The 8,330-nt window shown below is 33.2% G+C and overlaps 1 long non-coding RNA gene across 2 annotated transcripts; it reads left to right on the top strand.

The window, feature by feature from the left end:
• The first annotated feature begins 892 nt into the window (after positions 1-892).
• LOC134249628 (uncharacterized) lies at positions 893-3,708 on the top strand. 2 transcript variants are annotated; one of them, XR_009988332.1, is made up of 3 exons: positions 893-1,161; positions 1,424-1,538; positions 3,475-3,708. It is a non-coding gene; the product is annotated as an uncharacterized LOC134249628 (long non-coding RNA). The 2 variants fall into 2 exon arrangements; XR_009988331.1 differs by having other exon boundaries at positions 897-1,161; positions 1,447-1,538.
• Positions 3,709-8,330: the final 4,622 nt, after the last annotated feature.

Below are 8,330 nucleotides of genomic sequence, written 5' to 3' on the forward strand. Positions count from 1 at the left end.
TACGCATGTAATAATGCACTCAAAATAATAATTTATTCACACAATAATAGTTTTTCGTACAACGTTAATTGTTAACGCCCGTACGAAAACAAAAATTCAATTCAAATACGAAAACTTCACCATGTGCTTCTTGTAAGCACAAGTGAAAAAATATTAAATTGGTCAAATTGTAGGCTTTGCTACTAACGTTATAATATGTAACGCCCGTAACAACAGGTTCCTATATATTCCAAAATGACCAAATTAATGCATGAAATGTCACTTGTCACCTCGTCTTTCGTTAACGAGTGACAAACACTTGCTAGTTTAGCAAATGTAAATATAAATTTACCGGCGACGCCAATTGTCGTGTAACCGATAATTGCATACAATATAAATAACTGGCGCCTTACCTTATAAACAAAGGCGACAGTCAATGAGTCCAGGAATAAACAAACAAGGTAACAAAGGCAATAATGGAAACACAACTGGTAAAGTAAACTGGGGAACCGGGACTGAAGCTTCAGGATAATACTGGGTACCACGTGACATATACCCAGCATATGGACAGACCAGGGTCAGAGGTCATAATACATGTAGTAGGGAGAATGTGAAACAAGGCAATTTCACCACAATCCTTACGTCGCGGGTTCGAATCCCACTGCGGGACGTGGAGACCGGTCCTTCGGATGAGACCGTATAAACCGAGGCCCCGTGTCGCAGTAGGTGCTGGCACGAAAAAGATCCCTCACTGCTCAAAGGTCCTGAGTGCCGAGCATAGGACAACATTTGTAACCCTCCACCGGCAAGTGTTGGCGTCTCCATATGAGTGAAAAATTCTCGAAAGGGACGTTAAACAACATACAATCAATCAATCAAACTGGCCTAACTGTTGGGAGATGCACTACGTACTTATATGACGTCACAATATTACAGAAACTAAAATCCGCGAAACGTTAGTAGGCCAAGGAGTTAGAAGATCTTTTTAAAAATACAAAGATAAAAAGGCCGTATTTCCAGTTACCAAAGGTTGTGTGTTTTTGCTGAATGATTATACACGTGCACATGTTACGTTTTACCAATCGAGGCATCGAAATAGCTGACTTAGTGACTAGCCTACAACAGCACAGGGCCGATGACTGAGTGTAACGTCAGGCCTATAAGGCTATATCGTTCTTCGTGGTAAGTAGTTTGTACGTCTGTTCATAAAACAGTTTGTAATCATAGATAAATGTGTTTTTGTTTACTTATAAATAACATAAAACTCTCATTCAGACGACCGAATTAGCTACTTTCACTTTTGAATAAAGAGGCGTTCAAAAGATGGTGCATCGCAAGAAATGTAAATTTATGACGAATTAAAATAAATATACGAACAGAGTAATTTCAATCTATTTTTCCTTCACAATTAAAAAAAAATGAGGATAATAATTATTTGTTTCAGTTTTAAAACCCTCTCCTTGTCAGGATGGACATGTAAACTCGTCCATTAGTGCATTACAAACCAGTAATATACAGATGAAAGTGAATAGTGAAAAAATCTGTAAAAGAAAACTCTGGTAAGATTATGTTTCTTTTTTGGTTGTTTGTTTGTTTTTGTTTGAATGACACGGATAGTATATTCAATCAATTTTGAAAAAAGGGGGTGGGGTCTGGAGATTTTTTTTTAAAAGTAGATGTGCTAAAAAAATGCATAAAGATAATACGTCCAGTTGCAGGAATTTAAAAGTAATATGCCTCTGGTTATCCAGAAAATAAAATATTCAGTCTTGTGAAGGCTTGGGAATGCATATTTAATCTACCTTACATAATATATTGCCCTCATATTCTTACAAAGTCTTATAATTTGAAGAAATAAGTTTAAACTATTTGTGAACTATTCAGATCATAAACAGAGTTAAATTAAATGAAAAAATTGAAGAAAAAAAATTTGGAAAGAAAATGTAAAAACCAGAAGTCTCTGTCAAGACTGTAGCTCTACTGGTTTGTACTTATAACAAAGGATGAGAAAAGAAGCCATTGCCATCAGACCAAAACTGTAGGATGACTAGCGTTTTAAAGGAATTTCAAAGAAAATTCAATTTTGAGTAACCATGGCAACACCGTTCATCAAAATAAAAGACAAATGCACTATTTTATGTATCTTAGTGTAGTCTACTTGTGTGCCAAGTAATATTGAAATCAAATCAAAACTGTAGGAGGAGTAGCGTTTTAAAGAAATTTTAAAGAGTATTCTATTTTTAGTAACCATGGCAACACCGTTCATTAAAATAAAAACAAATGCACTACTTTATGTATCTTAGTGTGGTCTACTTGTGTGTTACGTAATATTGAAATCAGACCAAAACTGTAGAAGGAGTAGCATTTTAAAGGAATTTCACAGAAAATTCTATTTTTAGTAACCATGGAAACACCGTTCATTAAAATCACAAACCGATGCACTATTTAATGTATCTTAGTGTAGTCTACTTGTGTGCCAAGTAATATTGAAATCAGACCAAAACTGTAGAAGGAGTAGCATTTTAAAGGAATTTCACAGAAAATTCTATTTTTAGTAACCATGGCAACACTGTTCATCGAAATCAAAAACCGATGCACTATTTAATGTATCTTAGTGTAGTCTACTTGTGTGCCAAGTAATATTGAAATCAAATCTAAACTGTAGGAGGAGTTGCGTTTTAAAGGAATTTCAAAGAAAATTCTATTTTTAGTAACCATGGCAACACCGTTCACCGAAATCAAAAACCGATGCACTATTTTATGTATCTTAGTGTAGTCTACTTGTGTGCCAAGTAATATTGAAATCAAACCAAAACTGTAGGAGTAGTAGCGTTTTAAAGGAATTTCAAAGAAAATTCTATTTTTAGTAACCATGGCAACACCGTTCAACGAAATCAAAAACCGATGCACTATTTTATGTATCTTAGTGTAGTCTACATGTGTGCCAAGTAATATTGAATTCAGACCAAAACTGTAGGAGGAGTAGCATTTTAAAGAATTTCAAAGAAAATTCTATTTTTAGTAACCATGGCAACACCGTTCACCGAAATCAAAAACCGATGCACTATTTTATGTATCTTAGTGTAGTCTACTTGTGTGCCAAGTTATATTGAAATCAAATATAAACTGTAGGAGGAGTAGTGTTTTAAAGGAATTTCAAAGAAAATTCTATTTTTAGTAACCATGGCAACACCGTTCAACGAAATCAAAAACCGATGCACTATTTTATGTATCTTAGTGTAGTCTACTTGTGTGCCAAGTTATATTGAAATCAGACCAAAACTGTAGGAGGAGTAGCGTTTTGAAAAATTGTTTACAGACAGACGGACAGCTAGACAGACGGACGGACGACGGACACCTTACTATCGCATAAGCTCTTCTGGTCTCTGACCAGTAGAGCTAATAAACAGTAATGACCAGTAGAGCTAATAAACAGTAATTCTTGATTATTTTAAAAAGAAGATTACTTTAATTAATACTGCATTTCTTTTTCAGGTATACACGGGTTAAAAACTACAATATAGACCAAAGAAAAGAAAATGATAGAGGACCAAGAAAACGCTTTATAATATGACATTGAATTAATAACTCATATGCAGGACTAAATGTGTCACTTTATTTCCTACTATTGATATACTTTAGTAAAATATTTATACCATTATACATGTGCATATATCAATTGAATTTGTTTTGTGTACATCAGTTTCAGTCATGTTGGAAATTCACCAAATTCCCCGCAGTGAAAATTTTAATCAAATAATTAGAACACTGAGTACTTTGTTGTCAATAACAGCCAATATCATTTTTATCCTGGCATCTTTAATTTTATAAAATGAATAACACTATTGTAAAGAAAAAAGACAAACTTTCACCTCATGCACGTTAACGTTTCTTATGTCCATTACGACGCTTTATGGTTTTAAGATTATCTGGCCTCCTATTATTTTAAAGTTATCAATTTCAAATCAAAATGATATTGTTTATCATTACTGAGTATACATATTTTTGACATGATAAATATTAACAATCAAACGGGTATATTTTATAGACGTACAGTTTGTCAAAGTCAGCCAAGCGTGGGACTTCTCGATCTACTTTAAAGAAGGAAGTGTATTGACTGACTGTGCAGTCAATGCCTGCATTGACTGACTGTGCAGTCTGCAAATGCCTGCATTGAGAGACTGATGTGCAGTCGGCCAATGCCTGCATTGAGTGACTGCGCAGTCGGCCAATGCCTGCATTGACTGATTGTGTAGTGGGCCAATGCCTGCATTGACTGACTGTACAGTCGGCCAATGCCTGCATTGACTGAGTGATGTGCAGTTGGTCAATGCCTGCATTGACTGAGTGATGTGTAGTCGGCCAATGCCTGCATTGACTGACTGTACAGTCGGCCAATGCCTGTATTGACTGACTGATGTGCAGTAGGCCAATGCCTGCATTGAATGACTGTGCAGTCGGCCAATGCCTGCATTGACTGAGTGATGTGCAGTTGGTCAATGCCTGCATTGACTGAGTGATGTGTAGTCGGCCAATGCCTGCATTGACTGACGGGTGTGCAGTCGGCCTATGCCTGGATTGACTGACTGATATGAGGTCGGCCAATGCCTGCATTGACTGACTTGACATTGATAGACATTATAATGCACAATACCTCACTGAGCCTGCATTCATACTGCATAGTAATGGAAATCCTGCATTGGGGAATTGGGAAATGTAAATTATTTACATTCAGATATAGTTGTACAAATTCAGTAGCATTGCAACAATGCAGGTAAGGAGATGTAAAATGGAAAAATAATTCTAGTGAAAACATCTCCATCTGGAATTTCAGTATTTTCCTTTTACCAATTTAACCTTATTTTGCTCAACTTTGAAAAGTAAAATTTTGTCAATTCAAATGTGTGCTTCAGCATAGGTTTTTGTAAGGTGATCTTATGGATTACACTGAATCTAAAAATATACCGGGATTGCTTGAACTTATAGACTTTGAAAAGGCTTTTGGTTCAATATCCTGGACCTTTGTATATAAAGTATTAGAATTTTTGTGTTCTTTAAAAACATTATTGAATGGGTAAAAATTTTGTGCATCTGTACTTCAATGTGGAATTTTATCTGAACAGTTTTATATCCAAAGAGAATGTCGTCAGGGAGATCCCGTAGCACCATATCTGCTTCTTTGTGCAGAAATTCTTGTAATTATGATCAAACAAATTCGAAGCATTAAAGGAATTATTATTAACAAAACAGAACATAAAATATATCTCAATATGCTGGCTTGCCCTTGACGGTTCATCTAAATCACTTTTTGCAGCATTAGATACAATTGATTTTTTTCTCAAAGTTTACAGGACTTAAAATTAACAGCTCAAAAACTAAAATTGTTTGGATAGGTTCTAAAAGTTCTCTAATCAAGTTTTCCATCATTCTTGTTGGAAAGTTGAATGGGGTTATACAACTTTCAATTTACTTGGAATGAAATTAATTTTTCAGTAGAACTAGATAAAATTATTGATATATACTACAATGTTCAAATATTAAAGATCAAAGCATTAATTCAGCAATGGAAAAGAAGGATTCTTAAATAAATCCTTTTGGCAGAGGGTCAGTTCTGAAACATTAGTTTTACCAAAACTTAACCATCTGTTTATATTTTTACCAAATCCAAGTTAAGAAACTTTATCACTATTGAACAGAGAAATCTTTGAGTTTATATGGAAATCAAAATGTGATAAAATTAAAAGGAAAATTATTACTCAAGATTTTTTTACAAGGAGGATTAAAAATGTTGGATATAAATAACTTTATTACATCTCTTAAATGCTCCTGGATTAAAAGATTAACAAAAAGCAATCAACCGTGGTCAGATAATTTTTTGGCAATAAATGAAAAAGACATATTGCATAAAGCTTTTGATTTTGGTGAAGAGTTAGTGTCTTGCTTTATTGTAAAAAATAACAAAAATTTTCGGAAAGATGTGTTTAATTCATGGTTATGTTTCATGTAAACATTCAACAACGATTCATATATGAAAACTACGTATCTGAACGTACATGTACCTGTGAAGTACAATCCCAAAATAAAAATTAGAAGCAAAATAATTTTTGAAAAGACTTGGTAATTGAACGGCGTTAGAAATGTTTGTGATTTCTTAAACAATAAAGGAATTTTTTTAAATGTCACTGATTTTGGAAATAGATTTTATTTGTCTAATGCTTGTATTATGCAACACGTATAACAGTATTATCTGTGAAATATCCAGGTTTTTGAAAACAATGTCTATAGATAAATCATCTGTTAAGAGAGAATGTACCCCTTTTATTCCTTTTTATTTTGAAAAAATTATTGTATATGAAAAGTGCACTAAAATAATTAATAGATATTTGAATAGTAACAATGTCATTCCTGCATCGATATTAAGATGGAACCAGGAACTATCAGTGATTTTAGAATCTGATGTTTGTGTTCAAGATGTTTTTAAGGTTTGTTTAGGACCAACTATTGATACTTCTGCTGAATTGTTACAGTAAAGAATCCTTCCAGTGAAATTTTATTTGAAGAAAATTAGTATTTTATCTGATGATCACTGTACCTTTTGTAAACAGGATATAGAAACAACACAACATATATATTTGAATTGTACAAAAATATCTTCACTATGGAGAAATCTTAGCATGCACATATTTACAAAAACTTCTAAAAGAGTTTGGTTTAACACATGCAATATTATTTTATTCTTGTTTAAAATCAGAGGGGAAGTGTGAATGTGTGTGTGAATGCGACTAAAAATCTTATTATGTAACTTGACATGTCACTTTTGAAATAAAAAAATATATAAGGAAAATATGGTTAAAAATCTTCTACTCAAAAACAGATAAGTCATGGTTGGTTGTATCATCAACTGGTCTAAATTCAACTCTGTTCACATGATGACCCTCGGGGGTAGGGTGGGCGAAACAGCAGAGATCAGCAAAACCCTGATTGGTCAAATTTGAATGGAAGCATTCTCGGGTTGTGTAGATTACAATTTGTTAAAATTATGAGCCTGGGTTAGGGTCGGGCCCCAATAGGGGTCAAAATCTTACATAAACATATCAAGGAAAAAATCATTTAAAGTCTTCTTCAAAAAATGGAAAAGCCACGATAAGTCATATTTCTATGAAAACAGTTGGTGCAGATTCAGGTTTGTTGAAATCATGACCCCGGAGGTTGGCTAGGGTCACGATGGGTGATCGAAGTTAAAGAAAGGAATACATAGGAAACTCTCCTTTCTAAGAACAGCTAAGCCATCGTAGGTCATATCCTAATTTAAGCAACCTCAGATATAATTGATTCAAGTTTTTTGTTCAAGTCATTACCCTGGGTGCACAAGGGGAGATCAAGGTTTCACGTAGTAATATATTTGGAATAGAAAAGCTATTATTAGTCATAATGATATAAAGGCATCATCAGATAGTGCAAAATCAAAATTAAATCAATGTGTTCAAATACAGGCAATTGGATAAATAGAAAAAAATCTTTTGTTCAGCAAAGACGTTCTGTTCTATTGATATGGACGCATCATCACGTATTTTAAGACTCAAGTACCCCCGTTAACCTTTTCCCTATCTGTTTGAATAAAATATATCTTTGGGTGCAATATGCAGGAAGTTGTCATTATTTTCAGGACAAAAATAAATGAATAAATACATCAATTTGTACTTCTCTCGTCTGTCGGAAGACCTTTTCATAGCTTTGCTCTAGTTGTACTTAAATTATTTTTAACAATATTTAGAGTACAACAGTGATCCTTTCTTGAGATGAAAGCGCAAACACATGTAATTGTAACTTTTATTGTTTTTCATTGTCGTAATATATTTATTTTAAAGTTAACGTCCATAATAATTTATAAGTATTTAACAATCAAATACATTATGCTGTCTTCCTTGAAAAGTATTATTTAATTAAGCCAAGTGCTTATAAATTAAATCTACTGTTAAGTTCTAAAAATATTAAAGAACACTTAAATTTGGGAAATATTTTAATAATAAAGAAACTTTGAACTTGAATATGAAATACCTACACTTCCACCCCTTATTTCCTTTTGATTTTTTATTTTTAATAAAACACAATTCTGTTTAATTCATATTACGGTAGTTGTGAGCGGTCATGAGAAGATTCTTACTCATTCTATATACCTGATCTTATCTTTGTTGAATCTTGAATTCCCAAGGGTCCTTTATTATGACCTGTTTAGAGTCTTGTTTTAATTATATTTTCTGTTCATTTTTTTTTTTTTAAATTGAAGATTTCATAGTCATTTTTCATGAAACAATATTCTGAACAAAATTTCATGAAGTCTTTGGATAGGC

Source organism: Saccostrea cucullata, unplaced genomic scaffold (assembly GCF_032062105.1).
Source record: "Saccostrea cucullata isolate Sc308-1 unplaced genomic scaffold, CSIRO_AGI_Scuc_v1 ctg3074, whole genome shotgun sequence".
NCBI classification, from domain to species: Eukaryota; Metazoa; Mollusca; class Bivalvia; order Ostreida; family Ostreidae; genus Saccostrea; species Saccostrea cuccullata.